Source organism: Phytophthora infestans, genomic scaffold (assembly GCF_000142945.1).
Source record: "Phytophthora infestans T30-4 supercont1.90 genomic scaffold, whole genome shotgun sequence".
Classification (NCBI taxonomy): Eukaryota; Oomycota; class Peronosporomycetes; order Peronosporales; family Peronosporaceae; genus Phytophthora; species Phytophthora infestans.
Window position 1 is genome coordinate 477,943 of NW_003303669.1, and position 17,630 is coordinate 495,572.

The window sequence follows — 17,630 nt, forward strand, 5'->3', positions numbered from 1 at the left end:
TACTTGTTACGTAGTTATCAGGCCATTCACTCTGCCCCATTAAAGCAAAGATACACTCTGCTTCCTTTGAAGGCTCGGCTAACTGTAGCAGCCCAATAGGGACCAACCCAGTTGCAGTTGGCGGGCTGTCTAGTTTAAATGGCGTTCCTGAACGCCGGCATTGAGCTCCGGTGGGAGGTCCTCCTTCGTGTCTTTGGTGCGCAGGAATTTGGCAAGGTCTTGGGAGTTGCGGAAACGTTCGCATTGTCCAGCATCGTGGAGTTGTTTGCAGAACTTGCATCGCTTGTTGCAGTACTGGGTGGAGTGACTCATGCCAACTCACACCGCGGATGGTCCGTACTGTGGGTGTCTGGTATCGCGGTTGAAGTCGCGTCAACCACGTTGATCTTGATTGAACCCACGGTCACAACCTCGGCGATCTTGATTGAAGCCACGCTCGCGATCAGGCATGTTCCCACGTGTCTGACAGCTGTCTGAACGTGCGTAGGTGTCTTCGGCAGCTGCACGGCGCTCATTTTCATTAGCAGCGGCGAGGTATCGGTCATTTCTGTTCAATGAGAAATCACCATCCGTATTATCGGGCTGAAAGTCGTTGTACTCATCTTGGACATCGTCGTAAGTGTTCGGATCTTCGTTTGAATACTCGGTGCCTCCCTGAGCAGCATCACGACCTTCTAATTCATCTAGTAGGTCGTCCACCGTGGCTTCAATGAGAGTCACGCTTGGTTTATTGCGGTTGTCATCGAGGCGACGGTCATCACGCCGATTATTGCGGGCGTACCCATCGTCGCGTCGCGCATCACGATTCTTGGAGTATTGATACTCACTGTCACGCTTGGCCATTCGCTCCTTGCCCTTCAGAACATCTTCGATGATCTCTTCGAGCTCGTGAATGTCGGCGACTCGAGGGTGGTAAAGACTCTCCGCCAACTTGTCATCATCGCATGTTGCCAGGAACTGCTGTACGTGTTCTTTCCCGTCACGACCACTCCTCTCGAGGTGTAGACGGGCGGTCCGAGCGTAGCCATTCAGCCTGTTTATGTAGTCGCACAGATATTCATTACGTTCTCGCTTTGCAGAGTAGTAACGGGACAGTGCCGTCTGCTTGAAATGCGAGCGGTAGTAGCGGACGAACGCATCGCTCAACAGCTTCCACTTGCGCTTCGTCTTCTTCGAAAGCTGACGAAACCAATGTATGGCTCCGTCCCGGAGACTTAGCTCAAATGGAATGCACCATTTGTCAGCCTCTCCGTGCGTTTCAGTTATTTTGTAGACGAACCCACGGAGCCACTGCATACAGTTCTCGCTCTTAATGCGAGCGCCTAAGAACGGCTTGATGCGATCCAATTGTCGGTGCCATGCCATTCCAATCCTCGGTGTCGGGTCCACGTCATTCAGCGTTGCTAGCTCATTCATCGGACGCATCAACTCGACTTGAGGGTCTTTGTGGTGTAGCGGGATCAGCAAAATCTGCGAGATTGCTGGATCCAACTTACCAACTGCGCCCAGACACCGACTAACGGAGGGGGTCCCCCGATGATCCGTGTTGTGCTGAACTTTCCTCACCTTGTGTACCCGTCGGTAGGGCGGGATCTTGTTCTCTCGGTAACTTCCGAAGAGTTCAAGTGGTGAAGCTTGAGTGTCTTGGCGAGACGTGGGGATGGGGTGGAGCAGCAGTGGAAAAGCTTCACTCTGCGTCCGTGGATGGTTCCGAATCCTAAGCGATTATTCGAGCTTATGGATCCAGGGCCTAGATCGTGGATCTGGCCGTAGGGTTACCTTTCGGGTGTGTAGCTTGCCTTTGCGTTTCCTTTACATCGTACTTGCCGCCTCCTGTGACGGGATCTTGAAAGTTGAGAGCCTCTAGGGTGTAACCGACCAAGTAGTAAATTCGGTTAGCCTGTCGGATCTGCACGTGTATAGAAAAGCTTACTAGGTTGTAGGATCTGACCAATGTATTATCCAGTTATCGCTACCAACACTAGATTCGCAATTCTCAACCTTCTTCTAGCTCGTACGGTCAATGGAGTTACGATTCTTGAGGGGAGGCAGGCACTTGCGCGATACTGTGCGAATTGAGGTCTTTATTTATTGATTTAGTCCCTAGGGTCAAAGTATACACGAAACTTGTCCAGGCCAATGGTCATCTCAGCTACAATTGTTTTGCGAGGCCAAATCCAATCCCCGTCGAAACGCCACACGTAGTTATTCTCCGCTTGATGATCCCGTTACGATTCCGTGCCCACTTGTTCTCTAGTTCATGATCTTGGTTACTCCATAGTGAGACCTAATGCTTGGCGGGCGAAGTAGACGCTGTCCTTGTCCAGGGCCAATGTTCACTCCTGTTACGGCGATCGCCCGAGGCCAAATCAAACCCCCGAGACGACTACAGGCCACTTGCCCTCCACAGTGCAAATTGAGGTCTGTATTGATACTTAAGCCTATACCTGCCTGGATTCCTACCTTCTATGTCTTTACTTGTATAATCCCTTACCAGGCCCGGCTGCTTGTCCTTTCTTTCCTTGACCCATCCTCCCAGCTGTATTATCTTCAGATCCACCGGATCCATGGCGTAATCATTATGGTCACCCTATTATGGGTACACGCATCCGGATCCAGGTTGCTTGGATCCACTTCCTTGTAAGTGTACACTCGTCATGGATCTGAGCTCTCCGATTATCCAACATCATCTTGCAACCGTCTGTGATCTCCATTGGCCCACGAAAGTTCCAGATCCACTGCATCCATCATTCCTGGATCCTGGATCCAGGTCACTCTATGCGGGATCTTCCCTCTTCGAATCGGAACTCGGAAGTATGGGATCCGGGTCACCTCGCGGTGGATCTTGACTTCTCATTAGCCGTGGCTGCTAGATCCACCTTCAGATGACACCTGCCACCATTCCTTCATAGGATCCACACTCGGTCCACCCGTACATAACGTATCCCATATCCATCTAAGTGGATCCAGGTAAGAGTGGATCCGAGATAAGTCTTGGTGGATCTTGCCTTCCCGTGCATCGCTCATACCAGATCCATCGTCGTTTCATACGGGGTGCTGCTCGTCACGGCTAATCCACTACAGGCAACTTGCATCCCGGCCGGACAATCCAAATCCTCTCTAATCACTTGAAATTGTCACTAATTCGGGATAGTGACCCATCACTAGGTCCATTCTCTTATTTATGAGAAAGCACTTCACCACATCTTCCTCTTCGAATGTACGCATCAAAATGTCATCGTCACTTGACGAACCTTCGCTGTCAACCTTACGACGTCCGGCACCACTTTTGAAAGCTCGTGCACCACCCCGGCGACCGAATGAACCCTCGTCACCAGCGTACATTTGTCGCATACGGCTCTTCGAACGTGGCGTAACCATGTGCGAGTCTCGAAACTTTAGTGAAGCTTCGGTAGTGCCAAAGGCACCACGGTCAGCTCCACGCTTGGTCGGAGGAGTATGTTCGAGTCGTTGGGGCGTCTGCGGCAGCGAAAACTTGGACGAATCTTCGTCATGAATGGTCGGTCGACTCACAGGCTGATTCCCAGCGTTGATGCCAACAGCGCCAAACGCCTTCCGAAACTTCTTCTTTCATTTCTGGAGAGCAGCTCCGGCCTCATGAGGACTCCAATCTTGGAGCGACATCGTCGATGGGTACGTCTCATTCTCGAAGCCCAGCGACAACAGTAGCGAAACTGAGTCCTCGGCAACTTGGCTAGTCGACACCAAGTTGACTGGGTATTGAAGTTCCTGCTCAAGCGCAGGTCAGTCGGCCTTTCTCTTGAGGATGGGCTTAAACAGCTGCATCCACTCATCATTCTGCATCAGCGCTTGTACGCGGTCAAAAACGCGCTTGGCGGCCGGTGTACAGTACTGCACCCCGTTTTCGCGGGGGTGGACCATATAAAAATTGCAAAACAAATTAGAGTTTAGCTTTCAAACTTTAGATTCAGGATCATCACATCCGGAAGTTTACCAAGGGTTCAAGGGCGCGAAAACGGGGTGCAGGACTGTATCACCGTTGATAATTGGGCGAAGTGCGTTCAGCAATGCTGAATGCTTTGCACTCGCCACCGAAGGTTTAGAACCCGTCGGTCCCATCGTCATAGTCTTCATAGACCGGTTCCAGTCCCGCAACGCCATCCAGCTCGTCGGCGAGGTTCCTCAAAAGGCACCTGGTCGCCCCGCTCAGCCCCGATGATAGCGTGGCCGTCTCCGGTGTCGCTGCGCCTGGCTCTGGAGCCGGCGTCTTGTCTTCGTAATCTTCATAATCGTGGGCGTCGGGACCGATGTCTGCCTCGTCGTCAAAGATCACCGAAAGCTCGGTGGCGTCTGCAAAGCGTGCAGCCGGGCTTGAACTCTCGTTGCGAGCTCCGCCAGACTTGGCAGGCGTAACTAGTACCGTCGGTTGTCCTTTCGCCATGTTTTTTGTTTTTGTTTTCGTTTTCTTGTTCTTGTTCTCTTGGTAGCTCGTAAACTGGAAGGCCATACAAACCGTTCACAATGGTCACAATCTGTTCCGGGGTCGCGGCACCGGTTGTGGTGTTGGAATTCCCACGTGAACTCTAGCTACAAATGTAGTTAAGACGTTCCCACAACAATACGTCTACTAGGATAGCAAACAATCGTTCGGCCGGACCTGAAGACCCCAGTTCTGCCCTCGCACCGGGACAGACTGGACCTTGTAAACTACTTATATAGGCCAACCAGTAAAAATAAGAACACGCTACTAGCACGAGCAAAAATCTAATCAGTGCTATGAATCCTCGTGATCCCAACAGCGGAAGGGTACCAGGCACGGGTAAGCCTTTTACGAGGGCACCGAGTGTTCAACACTCGGTTTGGAAGAATAAAAGGGATGCAATACACGCACTCCCAGTCGTGCAAATAGGCCGTCACGTAGAACCTCCCGATAGTAATCGGCCCAATACACACAGTCTCTTGGCTTTGCCCGGATGAAACCCTCGCTACAGAGCTTCGACTTCACAGACAGACATAATACACTCAAACAAGCTTGACCAGCCGCTTACCTTGAAGCCAGACGTCGCTCTGTGTGCTTGAGTGGAAATTCTGTTCTGTATTTATGTTTGCCCTTTCGGGCCTATTCCTAATAAGAAGTCATAATCAAGTATACAAATACCAAGTAAACAATGATCCGTTATGGATCTTCTTGCACGCCAAGCGTTGTCTGCACCGTTGCATGAGTATCTTTCACGGCCCGCGCCCTGTCCCAGACGGTGAACGTGCCTTCAAAGGGTCGCTGAGTCTTCCGCGAGCTCATCGTGGGCGTCGAGACCGATGTCTGCCTCGTCGTCAAAGATCACCTAAAGCTCGGTGGCGTCTGCAAAGCGTGCAGCCGGGCTTGAACTCTCGTTGCGAGCTCCGCCAGACTTGGCAGGCGTAACTAGTACCGTCGGTTGTCCTTTCGCCATGTTTTTTGTTTTTGGTTTCGTTTTCTTGTTCTTGTTCTCTTGGTAGCTCGTAAACTGGAAGGCCATACAAACCGTTCACAATGGTCACAATCTGTTCCGGGGTCGCGGCACCGGTTGTGGTGTTGGAATTCCCACGTGAACTCTAGCTACAAATGTAGTTAAGACGTTCCCACAGAAATACGTCTACTAGGATAGCAAACAATCGTTCGCCCGGACCTGAAGACCCCAGTTCTGCCCTCGCACCGGGACAGACTGGACCTTGTAAACTACTTATATAGGCCAACCAGTAAAAATAAGAACACGCTACTAGCACGAGCAAAAATCTAATCAGTGTTGTGAATCCTCGTGATCCCAACAGCGGAAGGGTACCAGGCACGGGTAAGCCTTTTACGAGGGCACCGAGTGTTCAACACTCGGTTGGAAGAATAAAAGGGATGCAATACACGCACTCCCAGTCGTGCAAATAGGCCGTCACGTAGAACCTCCCGATAGTAATCGGCCAATACACACACAGTCTCTTGGCTTTGCCGGATGAACCCTCGCTACAGAGCTTCGACTTCACAGACAGACATAATACACTCAAACAAGCTTGACCAGCCGCTTACCTTGAAGCCAGACGTCGCTCTGTGTGCTTGAGTGGAAATTCTGTTCTGTATTTATGTTTGCCCTTTCGGGCCTATTCCTAATAAGAAGTCATAATCAAGTATACAAATACCAAGTAAACAATGATCCGTTATGGATCTTCTTGCACGCCAAGCGTTGTCTGCACCGTTGCATGAGTATCTTTCACGGCCCGCGCCCTGTCCCAGACGGTGAACGTGCCTTCAAAGGGTCGCTGAGTCTTCCGCGAGCTCATCGTGGGCGTCGAGACCGATGTCTGCCTCGTCGTCAAAGATCACCTAAAGCTCGGTGGCGTCTGCAAAGCGTGCAGCCGGGCTTGAACTCTCGTTGCGAGCTCCGCCAGACTTGGCAGGCGTAACTAGTACCGTCGGTTGTCCTTTCGCCATGTTTTTTGTTTTTGGTTTCGTTTTCTTGTTCTTGTTCTCTTGGTAGCTCGTAAACTGGAAGGCCATACAAACCGTTCACAATGGTCACAATCTGTTCCGGGGTCGCGGCACCGGTTGTGGTGTTGGAATTCCCACGTGAACTCTAGCTACAAATGTAGTTAAGACGTTCCCACAGAAATACGTCTACTAGGATAGCAAACAATCGTTCGCCCGGACCTGAAGACCCCAGTTCTGCCCTCGCACCGGGACAGACTGGACCTTGTAAACTACTTATATAGGCCATCCAGTAAAAATAAGAACACGCTACTAGCACGAGCAAAAATCTAATCAGTGTTGTGAATCCTCGTGATCCCAACAGCGGAAGGGTACCAGGCACGGGTAAGCCTTTTACGAGGGCACCGAGTGTTCAACACTCGGTTGGAAGAATAAAAGGGATGCAATACACGCACTCCCAGTCGTGCAAATAGGCCGTCACGTAGAACCTCCCGATAGTAATCGGCCAATACACACACAGTCTCTTGGCTTTGCCGGATGAACCCTCGCTACAGAGCTTCGACTTCACAGACAGACATAATACACTCAAACAAGCTTGACCAGCCGCTTACCTTGAAGCCAGACGTCGCTCTGTGTGCTTGAGTGGAAATTCTGTTCTGTATTTATGTTTGCCCTTTCGGGCCTATTCCTAATAAGAAGTCATAATCAAGTATACAAATACCAAGTAAACAATGATCCGTTATGGATCTTCTTGCACGCCAAGCGTTGTCTGCACCGTTGCATGAGTATCTTTCACGGCCCGCGCCCTGTCCCAGACGGTGAACGTGCCTTCAAAGGGTCGCTGAGTCTTCCGCGAGCTCATCGTGGGCGTCGAGACCGATGTCTGCCTCGTCGTCAAAGATCACCTAAAGCTCGGTGGCGTCTGCAAAGCGTGCAGCCGGGCTTGAACTCTCGTTGCGAGCTCCGCCAGACTTGGCAGGCGTAACTAGTACCGTCGGTTGTCCTTTCGCCATGTTTTTTGTTTTTGGTTTCGTTTTCTTGTTCTTGTTCTCTTGGTAGCTCGTAAACTGGAAGGCCATACAAACCGTTCACAATGGTCACAATCTGTTCCGGGGTCGCGGCACCGGTTGTGGTGTTGGAATTCCCACGTGAACTCTAGCTACAAATGTAGTTAAGACGTTCCCACAGAAATACGTCTACTAGGATAGCAAACAATCGTTCGCCCGGACCTGAAGACCCCAGTTCTGCCCTCGCACCGGGACAGACTGGACCTTGTAAACTACTTATATAGGCCAACCAGTAAAAATAAGAACACGCTACTAGCACGAGCAAAAATCTAATCAGTGTTGTGAATCCTCGTGATCCCAACAGCGGAAGGGTACCAGGCACGGGTAAGCCTTTTACGAGGGCACCGAGTGTTCAACACTCGGTTGGAAGAATAAAAGGGATGCAATACACGCACTCCCAGTCGTGCAAATAGGCCGTCACGTAGAACCTCCCGATAGTAATCGGCCAATACACACACAGTCTCTTGGCTTTGCCGGATGAACCCTCGCTACAGAGCTTCGACTTCACAGACAGACATAATACACTCAAACAAGCTTGACCAGCCGCTTACCTTGAAGCCAGACGTCGCTCTGTGTGCTTGAGTGGAAATTCTGTTCTGTATTTATGTTTGCCCTTTCGGGCCTATTCCTAATAAGAAGTCATAATCAAGTATACAAATACCAAGTAAACAATGATCCGTTATGGATCTTCTTGCACGCCAAGCGTTGTCTGCACCGTTGCATGAGTATCTTTCACGGCCCGCGCCCTGTCCCAGACGGTGAACGTGCCTTCAAAGGGTCGCCGAGTCTTCCGCGAGCTCATCCCAACCGCCACCGAGGGTTTGTACCGTAGATGGTCAGTTCTTGGCCGCTGAATGCGAATCCGGCCAGTCCATTATTAATAATTAGGACAGCCCGGATTCAGTGACATATGGACCGTATCCAATATCCGTTGAGAGTTCGGTACTGACGCCGTCGAGACCCTTGCACCTTGGCGTCTCCGTACATCACATGACCGAGGGTTCGTCGCTTGAACATCTTGGGCGGTGTCACGTCTATGTCGACGGGCGATTATCCGCAACTATGGAGAAATCACTACACCACAATCTGCCACCGCTTCTGTTCCCAGATTTCGACAGCTATCGGGCAGTCTATCAGGAGCCGCTCAATCGGCTCCCACGAATTGTCGGAGTGGGCATAACCCCTCCACTTCACGAGGCTCAGTCGCTTACCGTGACACCGTAGCTCCTGGACGATCTGCTCCATGTGGTAGTGAGCTTCTCCGTTCAGGTCCAGCAGGGGCAGAGGTGCCCTCGTACGAGTACGAGTACTCGGCGCCTCCGGAACGCTACTCTTGTCCGCGTGCTTCTCCTGCGGGTCCGACGCAGGGCCCTGGGGTTGACCGCCTTCGTCAACGCGTCCTCGTGCTTGAGATTGCACTTGGCCTTGGGACTGGTGGTGATGCTGCCGCCCTGGCCGGGAATCAGGGCGAGCTCGCTCATCTTGCGGGCCGCCTGGGCCTATTGGAGCGTGAGGTCTCGAGCCTGCATCTGCGATTGCACCGGTGGGCCTCTTCATCCGATCTGGACGAGGCCTTCCGCATGATCCGGTGGATCGAGGCGCTGCTGCCACGTTCGGAGCCGCCTCCGGCGCACTCCCAGACGAACGCGTATGGTGCGTACCCGGCGTACTTAACTTACTCGGCGTATGGCTCCGGGGTCCGTTCGTACGGACCCCCTCCTGCGTAGGGGCTTGATCGCAGCTTTGCTGCTCAGACCGAGGCTTGGGTGCCTGCTCCGACGCCCTCGTCGACGTCTGTGGCCGGCCCTCGCTTCGTGGCTGGACCAAGGTGGGTCTGCGAGTCATCAACCCCCTGCGGATCAAAGTACCGCTTAAGACGTCCAACGTAGAGCGTCGGATCGTCATTGACTTAGGCAGGTCGATAGTGTACACGCGCCACGCCTGGCCAGGACTGCGAATGGTCTAATGAAGAGGTGTTTCAGCTTGTTGCTGCCGACGGATCCTACAGTGTCTAGCGGTAGGTTTCTCGTGTCTAATAACACTAAATCACCCACCCTAAATACACTTAAGTTTCCTCTTCCATGTTTGTCAGAGTACTCCTTTTGTCTATACTGGGCCGCTGGCATGGCATCGCGCACCCTGCTGACAGCGCTCAGCTTGGTATCCACAAAGGATTCCACATGTTTCCGCAGCGAAACTGGTCTCACATCCGAGACCTGGAAGGAAAGAGCTTTCCAAGACTCTCACCCACTTAGAATAGAGGATACAGTGTCGCCTCGAAGAGTGAGAGGCACTCTGGGGTGACGGAAGCCGTTCAAGTAGAATGGTGTGAGCCTCGTGGACGCGTGCACCGCGTTGTTGAGCGCGAACTCAACAACTAAAAGCTGCGTCGACCACGTTCGTGGGGCTTCCACGCACACACTGCGCAGAGTGTCCTCGGGCACCCTATTGACGTGCTTAATCTGGCCGTCTGTCTGTGGATGGTCCGCAGTGGACATCTGCAGACGAGTTCCCAGTAAGGGAAACAGCGTTTTCCAAAACGCAGCCGTGAACCGCGGGTCTCGGTCCGAGACAATCGTCTCCCGGAGACCGTGATAGCGGAACACGCCATCGACGAGCAACCTTGCGGTTTGTTCGCCCGTAACAGTGACGGGAACCGGAGCAAGATGTACCATCTTGCTCAGCCGACACACGAACACCAAAATTCCGGTGTTGCCGTGTCCCTCGGCGGGAAGTCCAAAGATGAAGTCAAGACTCATCGACTTCCAACAGTCAGCCGGTACGGGCAGGCTCTGTAGTGGAGCCGAAAAGTGCCCTGCGGGTTTGACCCGCTGACATGTTTCACATGTCTTCACGTATCGGGCGACCCAATTGTACATGTTGGTCCACCAAAAGGCCTGATAGACCGACAGGAAGGTCTTCTCGCGGCCCAAGGGCCGCTGGAGGGCGCTTCGTGCGCCTCCGCGAGGCTGTCGAACTTCAGATCCTCGTCGTTGGGTACGACCACCCGTAGAGGTTCATTGGGCTCCACCCGGTAATAGAGGAGGTCATTCTTCAACTCATATAGGAGGAGCCATGATCACTGTCGCGACGAGAGCCAGTCAGACTTCGCGCTCGTTCCTGCCGTGAGGAACTTGGCGATAGGCGCGACAGCCTCATCGTCCCAATACGCCATGCGTATCCGATCAAATAGATCCGTTGTCACCCGTGTGATGTGGGCCAACTCGTAGTCAGGACGCCGAGAGAGGGCGTCTGCAAGCACGTTGAGCTTGCCTGGCTTGTATTCGACGCGGAAGTTGTACTCCGCGAAGAAGGACAGCCACCTCGCCATCCGTTGGGAGAGGTGAGGCGAATTTGTCGCCGCCCTCACGAATGCGTGGTCTGTGTAGATCACAAAGGGTCCTGAGCCCTGAAGATGAACCCAAAACGTCACAAGGGCATACAGCTGGGATTCGGTTAGGCCTGTTTCACGGCGCGGCGCAATGGCCGCACGAAGTCCAAATCCCACTGATCAAGACCAAGAATATGATCAAAAGTGAAGAATACGGCTCTCATGCTAACGCCGGGACACCCGAACGTTTGGACATACAAGCGCACAAGTGGCGAGAGTATCGACTAGTGAAGCGTCAAGTCGGGCTGGAAGGGCACGTACGGTGGGTTCGTCGAACAGACAAGTTAATTCCGTCAGTGGCGAGTTTTCGACGTGGACGGCTTCAAATTATTCGGTTGACCAATGTGTTTGACCAAACTGTTGACCTACCAGCACACGACTCGATTTCTATGTGGATACCTGCCGCGACGTGACTGCTATGTGCGTCTGGACTCCAAGAAGTATCAATATTGGCAAGTGCTGGCTTACGAAGGTTGCAGAGACCGCGAGCTGTTCCAGCGTGAGTGCGAGATCTACGAACAATGGCTCGCAACTCAGCCTTCGGCAGTTGAGCGACCGGACTATCCAGAACCCAGTGGGGTGCTAGCACGGCCTCCTGAAGAATCGCTAATGGTCTCTAGTGATCGTCTGACATGTGCAGAGCGCTGGGCAATGATCATGGAGAAACGTGAACGAGTGTAGGCCTGTCCGGCGTCTGGGGTGACAGCCAGGGACTCGGCTGATGGTCAATTTTCCGAAGAGCCTGTGGACACTCATACGACAGCTCACGGCGGAAGCAATAATGCAAACGAAGCCTCGGCAGTGCGTACACACGATCTACCGAGCTCGGTAAACATTGTGCATACGCCAGCGAGTGTTCGTTTCGAGTCTGGGGTGACAACGGGATCGACAAGTAACAGCACTGGATCAGATGAAGACACCAGTCTAGACGCAGTAGTCCCGGCCTTGCGTGCAGCCAAATTTGCGAACGAATCATCGGTGGTTGGTACAGAGGATGCAGACGTTGCACTAAAGTGATAAACACGGCATTGAGTGTTCCTTGCGATATTGGAGCGAATGTCGCATTGTCAAGACAACGGTCATCCGAGACTCTGAACAGAAGTCACCGGTCCAATATGTCGGCTGCCTGCGCATTCAATATTGCGAACAATGACTCGGCAGATGGCCCAGAGATGGGAAACAAGGATGGGAAGGAGATGGACCCAGTACCGAGTGTTCAAATCGAAGCGGATACAGACGCTGAGTCGAGGGAAGAGGCCGTCGCATCTTTAGACGAGACATACATGTCGGTTGCTCGCGTGTTAACAACCGAAGGAGATAAAGCTACGGAGGACACAAAAGTGATTTCTGCGAGCACCCAGCTTACAACATCGGCCTGGAAGACTACGCAAAGGAATTGGCCTTCCTGCCAGATCTTACCGAAGAAGTCAACACAACGATAAACTACAACAATGTTGCTGATCCCCAGCTGTCGTCCGATCGCCGAGAACGTCTGGTTGCAACGCTGAAGAACTACGAGCACATCCGGATTGCTAGTTGTAACGCACTGCCGCCGCCAGCCTACGGCGCGGTATACGATATCGACACGCAGGGGCATCTCCCAATCAAACAGCGTGCCCGACGCGTGCCACTACGATTTCTCGACAAAATGTACGAGCTGCTACGGGCTTTGTTGCGAGCAGGACTGGTAGTCTTTTCAGACAGCCCATGGACATCGCCGATCGTGATTGTGATGAAAAAGAACGGGTTGGACATCTGGCTCTGCATTGATTACAAGATGGTGAATGCCATCACCGCAATCATGGAATATGCAATGCCGCTAGTCAACGATCTGTTGACCGATCTTGAGTGCTACCTATGGTTCTGCTCGCTAGACGCCGCAAGTGGCTTCTGGGCGGTAATGACGACCTTGCGAGCACGTAAACTGCCGTCGTTTGTCTGCGCACTCGGGCACTTCGAGTGGTTGCTCATGCCCTTCGGGATAACGAACGCGCCGATGATCTACCAACGCATGATTGACAACGCGCTCTGGGGGTTCGTTCAGCCTAGAGGAGGTTGGTTTGAATACTCGGAGACGATGCGTTTAGCTGAAGAACAGACCAAGTAACGTCGTGGAGCAGGCACCGATAGTTCGTTTCAAACGAAGATCGCGGCAGACCGCGAAGCACCGGTGGAGGCCGACCCTGTATTACAACTCGTCAACAGTCCCGTCGCTGATATGTTTACGAACGAAGAGACAGACGAATCATCGCTGGTTCCAGTGGTTGGTCGACGGTCGTTTGTGGATGATATTTGCTTTGGTGGCGAGGATTTCGACAGCTGTCTGGCTACGCTGGACCGATTGCTGGCAAGATTTGCACAGTGTCGGATCAGTATTAGTTGTACCAAAAGCATCTTCTGCCAGCCCAAGGTGGACTTTCTGTCGCATAAAATTTCGCCAGAAGGAATCAAGGCTGATCCGAAGAAGCTTGCGGCCATTACCGAGCTTTCGTTTTCAACAAGTAAGAAGGGCATGCAGTCGCTCCTTGGAGCGGTTAATTACTACAGCCGCTTCATTCAAGACTTCGCGGTCTACGGTGCGGCGCTGTAGCAGCTTAATGATGAATGCTTTGTCGCTGAAGGTGGCCTTTCTGTGGCACGTCGTTACTTCGAAAAATTGAAGGCGAGTGTTTCACATTCACCCATCCTCAGGCATTTCGATCGGTCGAAGGAAGTTCACGTCATGATCTTTGCGAATGAATGGGCGTTGAGCACGACGCCTGTGCAAGAACACGAAGGCAAGTTGCACCCCGTACGATTCCTCGGTCGTGTGCTCAAGGAATCCGAGATGAACTATCATCCAGCCGAGAAAGAAGTTCTGGCGCTACTGTTGCTGTTGAGGATCAGCTACGCCCAGCTGTCAGAAAAGACGCTACATGTCTATACACGATTCTCGACGTTAGAGTGGATGCATAAATCGAAGTCTCGCTTCGGACGTGCGGTCCAGTTCGCAGTGGCACTTGAAGGTACAGAGAGTGAAGGCGAAAGATGCCGCTTCGCGCAGCTACTGCAGTGGGATCAAAACGTCGGCTTCGAGTACTACGTCGACACCCGCACTATGCGCCACTACCCCCATCTCGAATTCGTACACCATCTCCAATCCGAGTGTAATCTGGACGCACGCTCGTCCCGTCGTAGCCACCTGGTCTTCGCTTATCCTTGAATGTCAATACAGCGTCCGTGATCAGGTACATCTCGGAGCCGCAACGTTTTAGCAAAGGCGTCAGTGATCACACTAACGTTCGCTCCTGTAACGGGCCAGCTATTTACTCCGTTACTTGCTTACACTATAGTGTTGAGGAAGCTCGGAATAGGACGACTGAGTCTTAGGTTTAAGGAAAATCAAATCTGACTTTTATTTTAGGACCAAGGCCACAGCCCTGGCCACTCAAATACACGTCATAGTCCAATTGGCTAATAATGAGTCTGGCTCCCCATAAATCAGCCAATGGCATGACAGCATTTCAGCACACGCTAGTCGTATGCTGATGCACCTACTTATGTAAAGCAATCTACCTACTTATGTAATGGGGGGACCATTACAGCTCCTGTGTCGAGGAGGATCCTCGTTCGCTTGTCGTTTACAGCGCCTTGCACCAGAGCTCTCATTCGGATCCTTCGGTCGAATTTCATGGCCGACCACCACCCTTGTCTCTCGCCAGGGTTCAACTACATCAACTTGGAGTGACCCTTGGGCTCGTCTCGCGCTGTACCCAAAACCACGCCGAACGAACCCTCGCTGCTGCCCTCATCAGCATCAGCACACCCCACTCTCTCTCCAACACCTCCATCGAGGATTCTACTCCTCACCTTTTCATTTTCCGTCGCGTTCACACTTGTTACGTAATTATCAGGCCATTCACTCTGCCCCATTAAAGCAAATATACACTCTGCTTCCATTGAAGGCTCGGCTAAGTGTGGCAGTCCGATAGGGACCAACCCAGCTGCAGTTGGCGGGCTACCTAGTTAAAATGGCGTTCCTGAACGACGGCCTTGAGCTCCGGTGGGAGGTCCTCCTTCGTGCCTTTGGTGCGCACGAATTTGGCAAGGTCTTGGAAGTTGCGGAAACGTTCGCATTATCCAGCATCGTGGAGTTGTTTGCAGAACTTGCATCGCTTGTTGCCATAATGGGTGGGGTGACTCATGCCACCGCACACCGCGGATGGTCCGTACTGTGGGCGTCGGTTGTCGCGGTTGAAGTCACGTCAATCGCGTTGGTTCTGATTGAACCCACGGTCACCACCTCGGCGATCTTGATTGAAGCCATTCTCGCGATCAGGCGTTTTTCCACGCGGTTGACGGTTGTCTGAACGTGCGTAGGTGCCTTCAGCAGCTGCACGGCGCTCATTTTCGTTAGCAGCGGCGAGGTATCGGTCATTTTCATCCAATGAGAAATCACCATCCGTATTATCGGGCTGAAAGTCGTTGTACTCGTCTTGGACATCGTTGTAAGCGTTCGGATCTTCGTTTGAATACTCGGTGCCTCCCTGAGCAGCTTCACGACCTTCTAATTCATCTAGTAGGTCGTCCACCGTGGCTTCAATGAGAGTCACGCTTGGTTTATTGCGGTTGTCATCGAGGCGACGGTCATCACGCCGATTATTGCGGGCGTACCCATCGTCGCGTCGCGCATCACGATTCTTGGAGTATTGATACTCACTGTCACGCTTGGCCATTCGCTCCTTGCCCTTCAGAACATCTTCGATGATCTCTTCGAGCTCGTGAATGTCGGCGACTCGAGGGTGGTAAAGACTCTCCGCCAACTTGTCATCATCGCATGTTGCCAGGAACTGCTGTACGTGTTCTTTCCCGTCACGACCACTCCTCTCGAGGTGTAGACGGGCGGTCCGAGCGTAGCCATTCAGCCTGTTTATGTAGTCGCACAGATATTCATTACGTTCTCGCTTTGCAGAGTAGTAACGGGACAGTGCCGTCTGCTTGAAATGCGAGCGGTAGTAGCGGACGAACGCATCGCTCAACAGCTTCCACTTGCGCTTCGTCTTCTTCGAAAGCTGACGAAACCAATGAATGGCTCCGTCCCGGAGACTTAGCTCAAATGGAATGCACCATTTGTCAGCCTCTTCGTGCGTTCCAGTTATTTTGTAGACGAACCCACGGAGCCACTGCATACAGTTCTCGCTCTTAATGCGAGCGCCTAAGAACGGCTTGATGCGATCCAATTGTCGGTGCCATGCCATTCCAATCCTCGGTGTCGGGTCCACGTCGTTCAGCGTTGCTAGCTCATTCATCGGACGCATCAACTCGACTTGAGGGTCTTTGTGGTGTAGCGGGATCAGCAAAATCTGCGAGATTGCTGGATCCAACTTACCAACTGCGCCCAGACACCGACTAACGGAGGGGGTCCCCCGATGATCCGTGTTGTGCTGAACTTTCCTCACCTTGTGTACCCGTCGGTAGGGCGGGATCTTGTTCTCTCGGTAACTTCCGAAGAGTTCAAGTGGTGAAGCTTGAGTGTCTTGGCGAGACGTGGGGATGGGGTGGAGCAGCAGTGGAAAAGCTTCACTCTGCGTCCGTGGATGGTTCCGAATCCTAAGCGATTATTCGAGCTTATGGATCCAGGGCCTAGATCGTGGATCTGGCCGTAGGGTTACCTTTCGGGTGTGTCGCTTGCCTTTGCGTTTCCTTTACATCGTACTTGCCGCCTCCTGTGACGGGATCTTGAAAGTTGAGAGCCTCTAGGGTTTAACCGACCAAGTAGTAAATTCGGTTAGCCTGTCGGATCTGCACGTGTATAGGAAAGCTTACTAGGTTGTAGGATCTGGCCAATGTATTATCCAGTTATCACTACCAACACTAGATTCGCAATTCCCAACCTTCTTCTAGCTCGTACGGCCAATGGAGTTCCGATTCTTGATGGGAGGCAGGCACTTGCGCGTTACTGTGCGAATTGAGGTCTTTATTTATTGATTTAGTCCCTAGGGTCAAAGTATACACGAAACTTGTCCAGGCCAATGCTCATCTCAGCTACAATTGTTTTGCGAGGCCAAATCCAATCCCCGTCGAAACGCCACACGTAGATATTCTCCGCTTGATGATCCCGTTACGATTCCGTGCCCACTTGTTTTCTAGTTCGTGATCTTGGTTACGCCATAGTGAGACCTAATGCTTGGCGGGCGAAGTAGACGCTGTCCTTGTCCAGGCCCAATGTTCACTCCTGTTACGGCGATCGCCCGAGGCCAAATCAAACCCCCGAGACGACTACAGGTCACTTGCTCTCCACAGTGCAACTTGAGGTCTGTATTGATACTTAAGCCTATACCTGCCTGGATTTCTACCTTCTATGTCTTTTACTTGTTAAATCCCTTACCAGGCCCGGCTGCATGTCCTTTCTTTCCTTGTCCCATCATCCCAGCTGTATTATCTTCAGATCCACCGGATCCATGGCGTAATCATTATGGTCACCCTATTATGGGTACACGCATCCGGATCCAGGTTGCTTGGATCCACTTCCTTGTAAGTGTACACTCGTCATGGATCTGAGCTCTCCGATTATCCAACATCATCTTGCAACCGTCTGTGATCTCCATTGGCCCACGAAAGTTCCAGATCCTCTGCATCCATCATTCCTGGATCCTGGATCCAGGTCACTCTATGCGGGATCCTCCCTCTTCGAATCGGAACTCGGAAGTATGGGATCCGGGTCACCTCGCGGTGGATCTTGACTTCTCATTAGCCGTGG